Source organism: Eumetopias jubatus, unplaced genomic scaffold (assembly GCF_037043125.1).
Source record: "Eumetopias jubatus isolate StellerSeaLion01/CBP00866 unplaced genomic scaffold, mEumJub1_p1.0 scaffold_4, whole genome shotgun sequence".
Classification (NCBI taxonomy): domain Eukaryota; kingdom Metazoa; phylum Chordata; class Mammalia; order Carnivora; family Otariidae; genus Eumetopias; species Eumetopias jubatus.
The window spans coordinates 45,667,662-45,687,360 of NW_028274810.1; the positions used below are offsets into that span (position 1 = coordinate 45,667,662).

Here is a 19,699-nt window from a genome sequence, read left to right on the forward strand (position 1 = left end):
TCTTCCCAAACAGAAAGTATCAGAGCCAGATGGGTTCACTGCTACATTCTATCAAAATTTAAGGAAGAAATAATATCAATTCTCTACAATTTCTTTCAAACAATAGAGGGAAATGGAATAGATCCTAACTTATTCTATGAGGCCAGTGTTACCCTACTACTAAAACCAAGCACATTACAAAAAAAGAAAACTACAAACCAATATCTCTGATAGATATGAAAATCCTCAATAAAATATAGCAAAATGAATAAAAAAAAACATAAAAAAGATTATACACCACTACCAAGTAGGATTTATTCTAGATATGTAAGACTGGTTCAAAATTTGAAAACCAATTACTGTAATCTATCCCATCAACAGAATAAAAAAGAAAAACCACTTGATCATATCAACAGATGTAGAAAAAGCATTTGACAAAATCCAGCACTCATTCATGACAAAAACTCTTAGAAAACTAGGAATAGAGGGAAACTTTCTCAACTTGTTAAAGACTATCCACAAAAAACCTACAGCTAACATCATATGAATGATGAGAAAATCAAAGCATTCCCTCTAAGATTAATTACAAGGTAACAATATCCCCTCTCACCATTCTTTTCAACACATTACTAGAACTTCTTGCTAATGTAATAAGGCAAGAAAAGGAATAAAAGTGTACAGATAGAGAAGGAAGCTATAAAGCTGTAAAGCTATGTTCACAGATAACATAATCATCCAAGTTGAAATTCTGAAAGGATCCACAAAAATTTCCTAGAACTATTAAGCAATTATTCAAGATTGCAAAGTACAGGGTACACAAAAGTCAGTTGCTTTCCTATATACCAACAATAAACAAGTAAAATTTGAAATTAATAAAACAGTATCATTTACATTAGCATAAAAATATTTAAGTATAAATCTAACAAAATATATATAAGATTTATATGAGGAAAACTACAAAATGCTGACAGACAAAGTCAAAGAACTAAGTTAGTGGAGAAATAGTTCATGTTCATGTAAGAAGATATCATTTCAATAATCAAGATACATTTCTTCCTTACTTTTTCTGAAGATATAATGCAATCCCCATCAAAATCCCAACAAATTTTTTTTTGGATATTGACAGACTGATTTTAAAGTTTATATAGAGAGGCAAAAGATCCAGAAGAGCCAACACAATACTGAAGAAGAACAAAGTTGTAATACTAATGCTACTAAACTGCAAGCCTTTCTATAAAGCTACAGTAATCAAGATATTATGGTAATAACAAAAGAATAGACAGATCAACAGAACATAAAAGGGAGACCAGAAACACACAGACATAAATAAAGTCAATTGATATTTGACAAAGGGGCAAAGGCAATACTATGGAGCAAAAATGTCTTTTCAACAATGGCATTATCATTTACTGCTATAAAAATGATCTATCAAGCTCTGAAAAGGCAAAGAGGAACCTTAAATTCGTATTACTAAGTGAAAGAAGCCATCCTAAAAAATACATACTGTATAATTCCAAATAAATGACATTCTGGAAAAGGCAAAGCTATACAGAAAATAAAAGTATTGATGATTGTCAGGGGTGGGAAGTGGGTAAGAGATAAATAGGCAGAACACAGAGGATTTTTAGGTCAGTGAAGATACTCTATGATATAAAGATGGATCTATATCATTAAACATTTGTCCAAACTCAGAATGTACAATACCACAAGTGACTTCTAAGGTAAACTACAGCCTTGTGATTATGATGTGTCAATGTAGGTTCATCCTTTGTAAAAAGTGTACCAGTCTGATGAGCTATGTTGATAATGTGGGAGGATATGCATCCATAGGGGCAGAGGGTGTATAGGAAATCTCTGTACCTTTCTCTCAACTTTGTTGTAAACCCAAAAGTGCTCTAAGAAAATTAAGTCTTAATTAAAAAAAATATAAGCAAGACCCAAGTATATGCTGCCTACAATAGACTTACACATAGGCTGAAAGTGAAGAGATGGGAAAAAGTATCCCATGCAAATAGACAGCAAAGGCAAGAAGGGTAGCTATACTTATATCAGACAAAATAGACTTCATGTCAAACCTGTAACAAGAAAAAAAGGAGATCATTATATAATGATAAAGGTATTAATTCATTGAGAGGATAAAATGGTTATAAATATATATGCACCCAATATTGGAGCATCTAAATATATAAAGCAAATGTTAACAGCTCTTAAGGGAGAAATAGACAGATATTCAATAATAATAAAGGACTTTAATATTCTACTTTTAACAATGAGTGGAACATCCAGACCAAAAATCAACAAGGAAATACTGTACTTGAAATATATTTTAGACCAAATGGACCTAACTGACATGCACAAAACATTCCATCCAATAGCAGCACAACACATTCTTCTCAAGCACACATGGAACATTCTCCAAAAAAATTCATATGTTAAGTCACAATATAAATCTTAACAATTTTAAGAAGACTGAAATCATATCATGTATCTGTTCTGACCACAATGGTCTGAAAATAAAAAGTAATAACAGAAGTAAGACTAAAAAAAATTCATGAAACTAAAAACATATGGAAGTAAAATGACATATTCCTGAACAGCCAAAGAGTCAAAGAAGAAATCAAAAGGGAAATATCTTGAAAGCAATGAAAATGGATTTACATCAAACCAAAACTTATGGGATGCAACAAAAGCAGTTCTAAGTGGACAGTTAATACAAAAATGTCTACATTAACAAAAAAGAAAGATCTCAAGTAAAATTCTAAGTTTATACCTCAAGAAACTAGAAAAAGAACAATAAACAAAGCCCACAGTTGGCAAAAGGAAGACAGTAAGACAGGTCAGAGCAGAAATAAAGGAAATAGAGACTAGAAAAACAATACACATTAATGAGACTAAGGGTGGCTTCTTAAAAAGATAAACAAAACTGGCAAATCTTTAGCTGGGTTAATTATGAAAAAAAGCTTGAAGATCCAAATAAAGTCAGCGATGAAAGAAGAAACATTACAACTGATACCATAGAAATATAAAACATCATGAGACACTATTATGAACAATTATATACCAACAAATTAGATAAATAGATAAATTCCTAAGAATATGCAATCTACTAATACTGAATATTGAAGAAATAGAAAATCAGAACAGGCCAATAATGAGAAAGGAAATGGAATCAGTAATTAAATCCTCCCAATAAACAAAAGTCTAGGATCAGAAAGCTTCACTAGTGAACTCTACTGAACATTCAAAGAATTAATACCAGTCCTTCTCAAATTCTTCCAAAAAACAAAAGAAGGAAGATTTCCAAGCTAATTTTTTGAGGCCAGCACTACCCTGATACCAAAACCAGATGAGAACATTAAAAGAAAAGAAAATTACAGTCCAATATCCCAGATGTATATACATGCAAATGTCCTCAGCAAAACACTAGCAAACCTAATTCAATAGCATGTTAAAATAATCATATACTATGATCAAGTGGGATTTATGACTTAGATGCAAGAATGTTCAACATACACAAATCCATGAATGTGATACACCACATTAACAAAATAAAGGACAAAAATCATATGATCATATCAGTATATGTAGAAAAAGCATTTGACAAAATTAGTGTCCCTTCCTTATAAAAGCTCTCAATACTTAGGTAGGGAGGGAATGTACCTCAACGTAATAAAGGCTATATATGACAAGTTTACACCTAATATCATACCAATGGTGAAGGGCTAAAAGCTTTTCCTGTATGATCAGGAACAAGACAAGGATGCCTACTATGGTCATTTCTATTCAATATAATAGTGGAAGTGCCACCAGAGAAATTCAGCAAGAAAAATAAATAAATAAAAGGCATCCAAATCAGAAAGAAAGAAGTAAAATTTGTCTCTGCTTGTAGATGACATGATCTTATCTAGAAAACCCTAAAACTCTACCAAAATCTGTTAGAAAAAAATTAATAATTCAATAAAGATGCTCCATACAAAATGAACATACAAAAGTCAGTTGTATAAAAATCTGAAGATACAATAAATGCAAAGATATCCCCTGTTCATGGATTGGAAGAATTAAAATTCTTAAAATGTCCATACTACCCAAATAAGTATACAAATTCAGTGTAATCCCCATCAAAATTACAACAGCAACAGAAATAGAAAAGAAAAAAAAACAACTTATATGGAAATCACAAAAGAACCCAGATAGTACTCACTTTAGCAGCACATAAACTAAAATTACAACAATACAGAGAAGATTAGCATGTCCCTGTGCAAGGATGACATACAAATTTGTGAAGCCATTCAGATTTTTAATTATTGCATCACTATATTGTACACCTGAAACTAATATAACACTATATGTTAACTATACTGGAATTAAAAAAAAAAAAAAAAAAGAGCCCAGAAGCTAAAGCAATCTTCAGCAAGAAGAACAAAGTTGGAGGCATCACACTTACTGATTTCAAACTATATTACAAAGTGATAAAAATCAAAACATATGGTACTAGTTTAAAAACAGATATTTAGACCATTGGGACAGAATAAAGAGCCCAGAAATAAACCCATTCATATGTATTCAACTAATCTTTGACAACGTTGCCAAGACTATACAATGTGGAAAGGATAGCCTCTTCAATAAATGATGTTGGGAAAACTAGATATCCACATGAAAAAAAATGGATGTTTATTTTATACTACACACAAAAATCAACTGAAAATGGATTAAAGACTTAAATGTAAGACATAAAAACCGTAAAATTCCTAGACGAAAACATAGGGGAAAACCACCTTGACAATGTTCTTGGCAATGATTTTTTTTCCCTTTTTGGATGTGACACCAAAAGCACAGAAAACAAAAACAAAAATAAATGAGGGGGACTGTATGAAACTTAAAAGTTTTTGTATAACAAAAGAAACAATTAACAAAATGGAAAGGGAGCTATGGAATGGGAGATAATATCTTCAAAACATATATCTCATAAGAGATTAATATCTAAAATACATAAAAAACTCATACAACTAAATAGCAAAATATCCAAATATGTCAATACAAAAATAGGCAAAAGACCTGAAGAGACATTTTTATAAAGAAGACACACAAATAGCCAGCATGTGCATAAAAGATGCTCAACATCACTAATAATAAGAAAAACTCAAATCAAAATTACAGTGAGATGTTACTTCATGCCTGTTAGTATGGCTATTACCAAAAATCAAAAAAGTAAGTGTTGGCAAGGATACAGAGAAAAGGGAACCCTTGTATGCTATTGGTGGGAATGTAAACTGGAATGGCAATTACAGAAAACAGTATGGAATTTCCTCATAAAATTAAAAATTGTAACTATCATATGATCCAGCGAACTCACAGATGGGTTTACAGCCAAAGGAAATAGAGTCGCTCTCTCAAACTGGTATCTGCACTCCCAGTTCACTGCAGCATTATTCACATTAGCCAAGATACAGAAGCAACTTAAGTGCTCATCAACAGATATATGAAATATGATATACATATGTAATGAAACATTATTCAGTCTTTAAAAAAAAGGAAATCCTGCTGTTTGTGACAACATGGATGTACCTAGAAGACACTATACTAAGTGAATTAAGTCAGGCACAGAAAGACAAATACTGCATGATCTTACTTTTACATGGACTTCAAAAAAAAAAACAACCGAACTCAAAGTAACAGAGAGTGGAGTGGTGGTTACAGGGGCTGACGGGTTGGAAGAAATACGAAGATGTTGTTCAGAGGATAAAAACTCGGCTAGAGGATGAATAAGTTCTGGAGACCTAATGTTATAACATGATGACTATAGTTAATAATAATATATTATACACTTGAAATTTGCTAAAAGAGATCTCAAGTGTTTTCCCCACTATGTGAGGTGATGAATATGTTAATTAGCTTGACTATGGTAATCGTTAAACAATGTGCATATGTATATTCAAAACATCATGTTGTGCTACTTAAATATATACAATTTTTATTTGTCAATAATACCTTAATAAAGCTGAAAAAAAAAAAAATCCTGCATAGCAGGACCTGCAGTGGGAGCTCACTTAGCCTGTCCCAAATTGACTGCTTCTAATGTAGCAAAACAGAGACTTGGTGACATATTGCTCAAACATCTGTAGCTGGTAGGTACCTTTTCAGAACTTCACTTCTGATTTAAAAGCATGCTTTCTAAAAATCAATCATATTTCATCCCAAACTGATAATGTTAGTTGTCTTGTTATTTTATGTATATAATTTATATATCAATAAAAATTAATGAAATATAAGTAGAAAAAAGTAGTAAACAATTTATCAATATTCTATATTTAGAATACTTTGCATGTATCTGTAAATTCTTACTTTATTCAAAAGAAACTAAAGCAGTAAGTTGTATCTGACCCATTACAAGCAAGAAGGAGGTTTCTGAAGACCAACCTGGCGACTTGCATTTAAAGAAAAGCTTTAAAACTTTTAAAGTGTGGTGAATAAATGTGTATTTATATGTGAAATTAAAACAAAGTATTCGAATATGGTATGTATTTTTAACATGAGTTCTCTCTTTTACCGTTGTTTTTTTCAATTAACCAATTAAATTTGGGTCCTGATCACTTAAGATAAGAGGGCTATCCAATGTCTGTACAATGCATTACCTAAGCTGCCAGGAATACTGCTGTGCTAACAGCATAGCCCTCAGCTCTCTACCTCTCTGGAGATTTCCCTTGGCTAATGAGAGCTGCCCTGCCACTAGAATCTAATGACTGGTTATTTTGCCAGTATAAAAGCCCAACCTCCTCATTCCAATTTGGAAAACTCTCAAAGGTCATCTCAGTTTCAGAGCTCTCTATGGGGCTGACTGAGCTTTTATTGGGACTGCATTACAGTCCAATTTCTCCCCCACTCAGTCCTGCTTCCTCCCCTTCCCTATTGGTGTTGATTCTGAGGGCATGCTCCAATAAACATCCTGATGCCTACGGTCAATGTGAGTAGACTTTCCGTGAGTCCTGCAATAGGTTTCTACAGTGCTTTCACTTTAATCTGGCTTTCAAAGGCATCTAACCACTAGCAATCAGCCCGAGTATCAATGTCAAAGTTGAAGATCTGACTTAAAAACAATGCAGAGATACAGTCCCCTCTTTCTCTTTTCCACTTCCCGATCCTCTTTCCATGCCTCCTTCTCCTGTGAAAGCCCACAAAAATGGATATCTGATATCCTATTTCAGTATACTATAATTTTCATTATATCTCATATAATATACCATATCATTATAATTAATAGCTATAATATGGTAATAGTCGCTGCTGCAATAAATGGACCCAAAATTTATGTTTCAAACCCAGTAGAAGTTCATTTCTTGCTCATTTACCAATAATCACCAGGTAAACAAGATGGTATGGAGCCTTCTTCCACACAGTTGTTTAGAAGTTTCTGCTGTTTTCACCAAATGTTTTCTCAAAGAGCTGGCTTTATTCCATTCAACAGGACAGAAGAAAAGTTATGGAAGAAGAGCTATGGAGGTTTTTGGAGGCCACACTTGAAAATAGTGTGCCTCACTTCCATTGAATGTTCAGTTGTGAAGCCAAACCAAACTGCAAGCAAGACGGGGAAATGCAGTCTTCCTAAACATCCGGGAAGGACAAAAGAATATAGATTTTGGTGAGCAGCTCTGCCACACTAGGGTCATCCAAAAGTTTCATCTCCTAGGACACAATGGGTAAATTTTCTGCATACAAGTCTTTTTCTGAGACTTGTAACTGATCTATGAATTTGAACTCTCCTGTTAGATCCTTTCTGTATATGAGCATTTAATGTGACTGTTATTGATTTTTATGTTCTTACAATTTATATACAAAGAACAACATATACGTAATGTTCACAACTTGATGAATTTGGGCATATGTAAACACAACATGGTATCATCACCACAATCAAGGTAATAGACTTATCCAACATTTCTCAAAGTTTCCTAAATATGACACCAAAAGCAAGGCAGCAAAAGCAAAAAGAGACAAGTGGGACTACATCAAACTAAAAAGTTTTTTCATGGCAAAGGAAACAATCAACAGAATGAAAAGCAACCGATAAAATGGGAGAAAATATTTGCAAACCATATATCTGATAAGGGACTAATTTCCTTTTTTAAAAAAATTTATTCATTTATTTGACAGAGAGAGAGTTAGAGAGGGAACATAAGCAGGGGGAGTGGGAGTGGGAGAAGGAGAGAGAAGCAGAGAACCCCCTGACCCTGGGATCAGGACCTGAGCCGAAGGCAGAAGCTTAAGACTGAGCCAACCAGGCACCCCATAATTTCCAAAAATATGTAAGGAACTCCTATAACTTAACAACAAGGAAAACTAGTAATCCATTAAAAACTCGGCAAAGAACTTGAACAGACATTTCTCCAGAGAACACATACATATAGCCAAAACATGCACAATATCATTAATTATTAGGGAAATGCAAATTAAATTCACAATGAGATGTCACCTCACACCTGGCTAGGATAGTTATTATTAAAAGAAGTGTTGGTGAGGTTGTGAAAAAATTACAAACCCTATACACTGTTGGCAGAAATATAAAATGGTACAGCAGTTATGTAAAACACTACAGACATTCCTCAAAACATTAAAAATGGAAATACAAAATGATCCAGCAATACCACTTCTGATTGTTTAAAAACAATTGAAATCAGGATCTCAAACAGATATTAGCACTCCCATGTTTATTGCAGCATTATTTACAATAGCCAATATAGAGGAATAACCCGAGTCCATTGAGAAATGAATAGATAAAGAACATGTGGTAATGAATACAGTAGAATATTATTTAGCCTTAAAAAAATTCCGCCATTTGCAACAACATTCATGAACATGGAGGACATCATGCTAAGTGAAATAAGCATCACAGAAGGACAAGTAACTCCATGATTCCTTTTATGTGAGTATCTAAAATAGTCAAACTTTTATAAGCAGAGAATATAATAGTGGTTGCTGGGGGCTGTTGGGTGGGGAAAGTAGGGAGTTGTTCAATAAGTATAAAGCTTCAGTTATGCTAGCTGAATAAATTCTAGAAATTATGCTAGTTGAATAAATTCTAGAAACCTGCTTACAACATACTACCTATAGTTAACAATACAGTATTGTACACTTCAAAATTTTTTAAGAGGATAGATCTCATGTTAAATATTCTTACCAAACACAAGACAAAACAAAGGGAATGTGTATGGATTTTATAGATAGTCATATTTTTAACAGAAGTCCTGTATACATTTCCAAAGAAATGTACAATCACATTACTAGCGTATTTATGATGTAAAAATGTCATAGAACCTGCATATATCAATACCAGTCATGGTACTAAGATCTTCAGCTACATTTATTCCTCACAACAACATAAAAAGTAAATCCAGTTATTATGGTTATGTTAGAAAGAAATTTAGGGTTAGAGATGATCACCCCACCCCCACACAAGGCCAACTAAGTAGTAAACAGCAAAATTGAGATTCAAACCTAAATTTTCTTGCATCCAGAGCATACTTATACTTTTAATCAATAGGTATACTGCCTCATGACTGGTGTTTGCTAGAAACTGGAATAGAAATTATGAATAATCATCCTCAATTCTACACCAGCATCGTAGTACAAGTAGGGTCTTTGCTAAACCTAGAACACAAAAGCTTTGGGTTTAAGATTTTAGTGCTCTATGTTCGTCTCCAGGCACTCTCCCAACTTTCACTTTGCCCTCTGGCAAATCATTTATGTGCTTTAATCTTCACGTCTAATACTGAAATGATAATTCTATAATCCCACTCAAGGAGTTTCTATCAGGAATAGTAACAAACACTGGCTGAAGATCAGTATGAATTATGTTTAAAGAAAACCCCTATAAAGCTGAGATGTGATATAGATATTTAGAACACTGTGAAATATATGACTTTGTGAATGTGTTAGGTCTTTTAAAGTCAATTTTTCACACAAGAAAACAAATCTTTTGGTCCACAGTCTAGATTTAATGCATCTCTAGCCAAGTAAGTCTTTTCAGAAATGTTTCTCTTTCTTACCATGTCCATAGATGTCCAATGGGTTACTTAGGTTTTTGTTTCTTGTACATTATGACAGATTTCATTTAATCCTGTCCACAGAATTGATAAGGCAAAGAAGACAGTTCTAAAGCCAAAGAGTGAATTCAAAATGAAAACATATAGAATTGCAAGTTATAAAATCTGTTAGAAATTTTGGAAAACTTTCTGAATGTGAAGAAAATTAGATTTTTTAAAAGAGTTTATTTATTTGAGACAAAGCGCACATGTGCACATGAGCCTGGGAGAGGGGTAGAGGAAAAGCGAGAAACAGACTCCCCATTGAGCACAAAGCCCAATGCTGGCTCCATACCAGGACCCTGAGATCATGATCTGAGCCGAAGGCAGACACTTAACTGACTGAGACACCCAGGTACCCTAGATTTTTCTTTATATGTCATTTGGTACATCTTTCACTTAATATGTTTATATGTCAATATCAACAAATAACTCAATTTAATACAATATAAAAAATATTGGCTTTCCACTCCATAGATGACATACAAGTCTCACCATAAAAGAGCCACAGCTTCCCTCTCCAGCATCTTTTCAAATCCCCTTATTTTAAACTTCAAAGTTTAGATAGAACTTGTATTTTCCCACATATACCACGATGTTTCTTATACTATTTCTCCCACCCTGAATGTTCCCATATCCAATAGGGTGACTTAGTTTCCTCACCTATTAAATGAGGATAGAAATATCACCTATCTTGTGGGGTTATTATGAGAATATAAAGAGATAATCAATGTAAAGTGTTTAGAAAATGACTGGCACATTGAAAACACTCAATAAAAGTTGTTTTCACAAATAAGGAGCTTAATCTGTGTTATATTACTTCCCAACAGTTTAGCCAATGACATACTGTTGGTATAGAAATCTACTATATCAAAAAATGACTTTTGAAATTGCTAAAGCCTACTTATTTGATATATAACTGTAAAATGTTGGGCTCACACTAGCAACCTGATAAAATAACAAGATAAACAGGATTACACACATATACAGTGATAAATTATCTAAACAGAAAATAAACCTCAATGTTCTGGCATAAAGGTGCAAAAGCCAGTAAGCATCCAAACGCATAAGGTCATCACTAGTCAGCACACCTCAGGTTAGAGGCTGCTACATTTATGGTGACAAATAACTTGACATATTTCACAAAATCAGTAATTTAAGAGGTTCTTTATTTCTGTGTTTTGCCTCTCTAAAGAACAGGACCACACTCTGTCTCTTTCCACATCTGATATCTTTCAGAAAGAATAAAACTGAGTCTTAATTTAAAATGAGTGATGTAGTACAGAGTTTTAGACCATATATCTCTTTAAAGCTGTCAGTTTCCTTTCACCACTTTTCCTATATTCCAAAAACAAGTTTAAATTAAACATAGATCAACAATAAATCTGCCACTTGCTGTCTTATTTATGGCACTTTTAGAAGAGATACTGATGTTCTTTTATAAGCCAAAATGGACACTTTCTGATACCTTCAGAATTAAAATTAAAACATCTAAAATATTTTATAGAACTTTATTGGCCATGAGATGTCTACTATTTTGCTGATCTTAGTACTATTCCTTCATGTGTCCCCCATATACGGTATAGGGAAGCATATTCTGTACAGTATAAGGGAGAAGAGCCTCAGTTTTCATGGCCCAAACTTGATCAGTATAAAACTATAATGTCATTTGAGAACTTAAAAGGAGAGAAAGCTACAGTAGAGGATGCTTTATCCAAATACCTAGGACCTGATCTATTCCAGATATGTAGTACCTCTAAAAATTTAGATGATTTAAGAAAAAGTGGAATGATAAAAAAATTAGAATGTATAGCATGATAAAGATTATAATAATCAAACTGCAGTTGTGCATTTATATTTAAAAGCAACATACACACATATGACCGTTTATTACCTGAAAATATTTACCTTCAAAATTGTATAAATGACCAAGAGCCTTTACAACTCACTACAATTATTCATTACTATTTGTACTACCTGACCATATTGTGGTGTTTGAGTCTTTGTGACACCAATATGAGATTATCTGCTGTGTGTGCCCATTTTTTACTTTTTGAATAGGTACATCTATTGTGATTATCCATGCCTACTTCACCACTGCATACTGGGTGTGTGGGAGGCAAAAAACTTGTCTCTTTATTTCACGTGAATCCAACTGAGATAAATCATAGTAGAAGCATCAAACTCAAGAATTCTCATCCACACTTGAACCTGACTTATTTGATGAGATCCTGGAGTTGGAGCATGATGTGGGAATAGAATGTGGCTTATTTTGAATATGGGATTAAAGTAAATAAATGCACAAAAAAAGACCCAAAGTTGTAATATCACAGAAATGGACAATCTGGTTTAAAAATGTTTAAAGGATGTAAAAGGCCAAAAATGGCTGTGAAAAATTTAAATAGTAATTTAAAAAAGATTAACACATTTATACCCTTGGATATCAAAACTCGTTATAAATTTTTAGCAATGAAAGCAGAGTGCTTTCCACATGTAACAAACAAACAGACCAGTAGGATAGAATAAAGTGTCCAGAAATAGACCATCCATATTCAGGCACTTAATTTTTGGCATAAAGCAAGATAGAACAAATGGAAGTTCAAAATATGTTGGTAGATTTAACTCTAAATATACAATACAAGTGGATTAATATTTAAAATGATGAATTTCTGGGTAGGATAAAATAAAACTCAATTATATGCTATTTATAAGAGACATCTCGAAAGTAAAACATTTATAAAGGCTTATAGTAAAAGGAAAGAAAAAGATATGCCCAATAAATTCTAAGCAAGAGAGGTTAATACTGCTATATTTATATGAGAAAAATTAGACTTCATGGATAAAGTAAAGCATTGCTGGAGATAAAGAAGGTTAATTTGTTGTAATGAAAGGATTGATTCCCACAGGAAGTTATAATCATGTTATATTTGTGCTTGTATTGCTATATACTTTCCTCTTAGGACTGCCTTTGCTGTATCCCAAAGATTTTGAACAGTTGTGTTTTCATTTTCATTGGTTTCCATGAATTATTTTAATTCTTCTTTACTTTCCTGGTTGACCCATTCATTCTTTAGTAGGATGCTCTGTAGCCTCCATGTATTTGAGTTCTTTCCGACTTTCCTCGTGTGATTGAGTTCTAGTTTCAAAGCACTGTGGTCTGAAAATATGCAGGGAATGATCCCAGTCTTTTGGTACCTGTTGAGACCTGATTTATGACCCAGGATGTGATCTATTCTGGAGAATGTTCCATGGGCACTAGAGAAGAATGTGTCTTCTGTTGCTTTGGGATGGAATGTTCTGAATATGTCTGTGTAGTCCATTTGGTCCAGTGTGTCATTTAAAATCTTTATTTCCTTGTTGATCTTTTTTTAAAAAATATTTTATTTATTTATTTGAGAGAGAGAATGAGATAGAGAGAGCATGAGAGGGGGGAGGGTCAGAGGGAGAAGCAGATTCCCTGCTCAGCAGGGAGCCCGATGCGGGACTCGATCCTGGGACTCCAGGATCATGACCTGAGCTGAAGGCAGTCGCTTAACCAACTGAGCCACCCAGGCACCCTCCTTGTTGATCTTTTGCTTGGATGATCTGTCCATTTCAGTCAGGGGCTGTTAAAGTCCCCCACTATTATTGTATTGTTGTTGATGTGTTTCTTTGCTTTTGTTATTAATTGGCTTATATAATTGGCTGCTCCCATGTTAGGGACATAGATATTTACAATTGTTAGATCTTTTTGTTGGAAAGACCCTTTAAGTAGGATATAGTGTCCTTCCTCATCTCTTATTACAGTCTTTAGTTTAAAATCTAATTTGTCTGATATAAGGATTGCCACCCCAGCTTTCTTTTGGTGTCCATTAGCATGGTAAATGATTTTCCACCTCCTCACATTCAATCTGGGGGTGTCTTTGGGTCTAAAATGAGTCTCTTACAGAGAGCAGTCTGATGAGTCTTGTTTTTTTATCCAGTCTGATAGCCTGTGTCTTTGATTGGGGCATTTAGCTCATTTACATTCAAGGTAACTATTGAAAGATATGAATTTAGTGCCACTGTATTGCCTGTAAGGTGACTGTTACTGTATATAGTCTGTGTTCCCTTCTGGTCTGTTACTTTTAGGCTCTCTCTTTGCTCTCTCTTTGCCTTTCAATATTTCTTGTAGGGCTGGTTTCCTGTTTGCAAATTCTTTTAGTTTTTGTTTATCCTGGAACCTTTTTATCTCTCCTTCTAAGTTCAATGACAGCCTAGCTGGATATAGTATTCTTGGCTGCATATTTTTCTCATTTAGTGCTCTGAGTATATCATGCCAGTCCTTTCTGAACATGGAAGCAAAAATTCACACCAAAATACTAGCCAATAGGATACAACAGTACATTAAAAGGATTATTCACCACGACCAAGTGGATTTAACCCTGGGCTGCAAGGTTGGTTCAACATCTGCAAATCAATCAATGTGATACAATACATTAATAAAAGAAAGAACAAGAACCATATGATTCTCTCAATAGATGAAGAAAAAGCATCTGACAAAGTACAGCATCTTTCTTGATCAAAACTCTTCAGAGTATAGGGATAGAGGGTACATATCTCAATATCATAAAAGCCATCTATGAAACAACCACAGTGAATATCATTCTCAATGGGGAAGAACTGAGAGCTTTCCCCTTAAGGTCAGGAACATGACAGGGATGTCCACTATCACCACTGCTATTCAACATAGTATTAGAAGTCCTAGCCACAGCAATCAGATAACAAAAAGAAATCAAAAGCATCCGAATCGACAAAGAAGAAGTCAAACTCTCACTCTTTGCAGATGATATGAGACTTTATGTGGAAAACCCAAAACACTCCACCTCAAAACTGCTAGAACTCATTCAGGAATTCAGTAAAGTGGGAGGATATAAAATCAATGCACAGAAATCAGCGGCATTGCTATACACCAACAACAAGACAGAAGAAAGAGAAATTAAGGAGTCGATCCCATTTACAACTGCATCCAAAACCCTAAGATACCTAGGAATAAATCTAACCAAAGAGGCAAAGAATCTGTACTCAGAAAACTATCAAATACTCATGAAAGAAATTGAGGAAGACACAAAGAAATGGAAAAGCGTTCCATGCTGATGGACTGGAAGAACAAATATTGTGACGATGTCAATGCTGCCAGGGGGAATCTACACATTCAATGCAATCCCCATCAAAATACCATCCACTTTTTTCAAAGAAATGGAACAAACAATCCTAAAATTTGTATGGAACCAGAAAAGACCCCGAATAGCCAGAGGAATGTTGAAAAAGAAAAGCAAAGCTGGTGGCATCACAATTCTGGACTTCAAGCTCTATTACAAAGCTGTCATCATCAAGACAGTATGGTACTGGCACAAAAACAGACACATAGATCAACGGAACAGAATCGAGAGCCCAGAAATGGACCCTCAACTCTATGGACAACTAATCTTTGACAAAGCAGGAAAGAGTGTCCAATGGAAAAAAGACAGTCTCTTCAACACATGGTATTGGGAAAACTGGACAGCCACATGCAGAAGAATGAAACTGGACCATTTCCTTACACCCACACAAAAAGAGACTCCAAATGGTTGAAAGACCTACATGTGAGACAGGAGTCCATCAAAATCCTAAAGGAGAACACAGGCAGCAACCTCTCCAACCTCAGCCGCAGCAACTTCTTCCTAGAAATATCACCAAAGGCAAGGGAAGCAAGGGCAAAAATGAACTTTTGGTACCTCATCAAGATAAAAAGCTTTTGCACAGTAAAAGAAACAGTCAACAAAAGCAAAAGACAACAAACAGAATGGGAGAAGATATTTGCAAATGACATATCAGATAAAGGGCTAAAATCTATAAAGAACTTATCAAACTCAACACCCAAAGAACAAATAATCCAATCAAGAAATGGGCAGAAGACATGAACAGACATTTCTGCAAAGAAGACATCCAAATGGCCAACAGACACATGAAAAAGTGCTCAACATCGTTTGGCATCAGGGAAATCCAAATCAAAACCTCAATGAGATACCACCTCACACCAGTCAGAATGGCTAAAATTAACAAGCGAAGAAACGACAGATGTTGGTGGGGATGCAGAGAAAGGGGAATCCTCCTACAACTGTTAGTGGGAATGCAACCTGGTGCAGCCATTCTGGAAAACAGTATGGAGGTTCCTCAAAAAGTTGAAAATAGAGCTACTGTAATACCCAGGAATTGCACTACTGGGTATTTACCCCAAAGATACAAATGTAGGGATCCGAAGGGGTACATGCACCCTGATGTTTATAGCAGCAATGTCCACAATAGCCAAACTGTGGAAAGAGCCAAGATGTCCATTGACAGATGAATGGATAAAGAAGATGTGGTATAGATAGGCAATGGAATATTATGCAGCCATCAAAAGGAATGAAATCTTGCCATTTGCAATGATGTCGATGGAACTGGAGGGTATTATGCTGAGCGAAATAAGTCAATCAGAGAAAGACATGTATCATAGGATCTCACTGATATGAGGAATTCTTAATCTCAGGAAACAAACTGAGGGTTGCTGGAGTGGTGGGGGGGTGGGAGGGATGGGGTGGTTGGGTGATAGACATTGGGTAGTGTATGTGCTATGGTGAGTGCTGTGAATTGTGTAAGACTGTTGAATCACAGATCTGTACTTCTGAAACAAATAATACATTATATGTTAAAAAGAAGAAGAAGAAGAAGAAGAAGGTAGCAGGAAGGGAAGAATGAAGGGGGAGAAATCGGAGAGGGAGAAGAACCATGAGAGACTATGGACTTGAGAAACAAACTGAGGATTCTAGAAGGGAGGGGGTTTGGTGGATGGGTTAGCCTGGTGATGGGTAATAAAGAGGGCATGTACTGCATGGAGCACTGGGTGTTATATGCAAACAATGAATCATGGAACACTACGTCAAAAACTAATGATGTAATGTATGGTGATTAACATAACATAATAATAAAAAAACACAAAAAAAGAAGGATAAAAATCATATGCTCATTTCAACAAATGCAGAAAAATCATCTAACAAAATTCAACATTTATTTATGATGAAAACTCTCAAAAAAGTCAGTATAGACGGAACATACATCAACATAATATAGGCCATATATGACAAACCCACACCTCACATCATACTCAATGGTGAGAAGCTGAAAACTTTTCCTCTGAGACCAGAAACAAGACAAGAATGCTGGGTGCCTGGGTGGCTCAGTCAGTTCAGCGGCTGCCTTCGGCTCAGGTCATGATCCCAGGGTCCTGGGATAGAGTCCCACATCGGGCTCCCTGCTCAGTGCAGAGCCTGCTTCTCCCTCTCCCTCTGCCATTCCCTCTGCTTGTGCACTTCTGTCTATCTCTCTGTCAAATAAATAAATAAAATCTAAAAAAAAAGACAAGAATGCCTACTTTTGTCACATTTTTTCAAAATAGTATTAGACATCCTACCCAGAGCAATTAAGCAAGAAAAAGATATAAAAGGCATCCAAACTGGAAAGGAAGAAGTAAAAGTCACTATTAGCTGACAACTTGATACCATATATAGAAAACAGTAAAGACTCCATCAAAAAAACTGCTGAAACTTACAAACAAATTTAGTAAAGTCACAAGACACAAAACTAACATGGAGAAATTAGTTGCTTTCTTATACACTAATAACAAGCTATCAGAAAAAGAAATTGGGGCGCCTGGGTGGGTCAGTCAGTTAAATGCCCAACTCCTAATTTTGGCTCAGGTCATGATTTCAGGGTTGTGAGATTGAGTTCCCCCATTGAGCTCTGTGCTGGGTGTGAAGCCTGCTTAAGATTCTCTCTCTCTCCTTCTTCCTCTGCTACCTTCCCCACCACTGCACATGCATGCTCTCTCTCTCTCAAATAAATAAATAAATAAATAAATAAATAAATAAATAAATCTATCTTAAAAAAAAAAAGAAATTAAGAAAACAATCCTGGAGTGTCTGGGTGGCTCAGTTGGTTAAGCATCCGCCTTTGGCTCAGGTCATGATCCCAGGCTCCTGGGATGGAGCGCCATATCGGGCTCCCTGCTCAGATGGGAGCCTGCTTCTCCCTTTCCCCCCAGTTTGTGCTCTCTCTCTCTCTCTGAAATAAATAAATAACATCTTAAAAAGAAAACAAAACAAAACCATCCCACTTACAATTGCATCAAGAATAAAATATCTAGGAGTAAATTTAAAAAAGGAAGTAAAGGACTTGTATTCTGAAAACTATAAGGCACTGATGAAAGAAACTGAAGACAACACAAATAAATGAAAAGATATTCCATGTTCACAGATAAGAAGTAACATTATTAAAATGTCCATACTACCCAAATAGATCTATGGATTTAATGATATCCTTATCAAAATACCAGCAACATTTTTCACAGAACTAAAGGAAAGAACTCTAAAATTTGTATGGAACCACGAAAGACCCCAAAGAGCAAAGCAATCTTGAAAGAAGAACAAAGCTGGAGGTACCACACTCTCTGATTGCAAAACATACTACAAAGCTAGAGTAATCAAAACAGTATGATAGTTGCACAAAAACAGACATATAGCTCTCTGGAATAAGATAGAGAACCCAGAAAAAAGCCTACAAATATATGGTCAATTAATCTCTTCAAAAAATGGTATTGGAAAAACTGGACAGCTACATTTGAAAGAATAAAATAGGACCACTACCTTACACCATATATAAAAATCAATTCAAAATGGATTAGACTTAAATGTAAGATGTGAAATCATAAAACCCCTAGAACAAAAAAGTAGGCAGTAAGCTCTGTAAGTAAGAAATATTGGTCTTAGCAATATTTCTTTGGACCAGTTTTCTCAGGCAAGTGGAATAAAAGTTCAAATAAACAAATGGAATTACATCAAACTAAAAACTTATTAAGGTACAGTGAAGGAAACCATCAACAAAATGAAAAGGTAAACTATTGAATGGGAGAAGATGCATGCAAATCATACATCCAATAAGGGGTTAATACCCAAAATGTATAACTGTAAGTTCTTTATACATTCTTATTCCAGTGATCTATCTGTCTGTTTTTGTGCCAGATCATACCGATAGGATATTGTGTGTCAATTATGTGTCAATAAAAATAAAAAATAAATTGAAAAGGTAAGAGCAAAAAATCAATGAAAAAGAGAACAAAATCAACAAAACCAACTTTACTAAACTTCTGATAACACTAACAAGTAAAAAGAGACCAAAATAACCAGTATCAGGAATGAAAAAGAACATACCAATATTGATTTATTGAAAATTAAAAATATTAAGAGGATATTGTGAGCAACATTGTGTGATAAGTGAATATTTAGATAGACTAAGACTTTTTCTGTAGCTAGTAATTAAGACACTCTGGTAATGTTCCTTAAATATTCAAATAGATCAACTGAATAGAATAAAGATTTAGAAACAGAATCACAATTAAATATTTGATATATAACAGAGTTGGTATTGTAGATCAGTAAGGAAAAAATAGGCTTTTCAGCAACAGTTGCCAAAACAATTGAATATAGAAAAAAATGAAGGTGGACCCAGACCTCACACCATAAACTGGAATCAATTTTAGATGGTTAAAACACTTAATATTAAAGACGACCATCAAACTTTAAAAAGATAATATAAGAAAATAACTTCAC

At 34.6% G+C, this 19,699-nt stretch overlaps 1 protein-coding gene and 1 non-coding gene across 2 annotated transcripts in view; one reads left to right on the forward strand and one right to left on the reverse strand.

Annotated features, from left to right (window-relative positions):
• Positions 1-19,699, reverse strand: part of TNNI3K (TNNI3 interacting kinase) — a 314,577-nt gene that overhangs the window by 234,422 nt on the left and 60,456 nt on the right. The window lies entirely within an intron of this gene.
• LOC114208528 (U6 spliceosomal RNA) lies at positions 4,173-4,278 on the forward strand. The gene has a single exon (XR_003609039.1). It is a non-coding gene; the product is annotated as a U6 spliceosomal RNA (small nuclear RNA).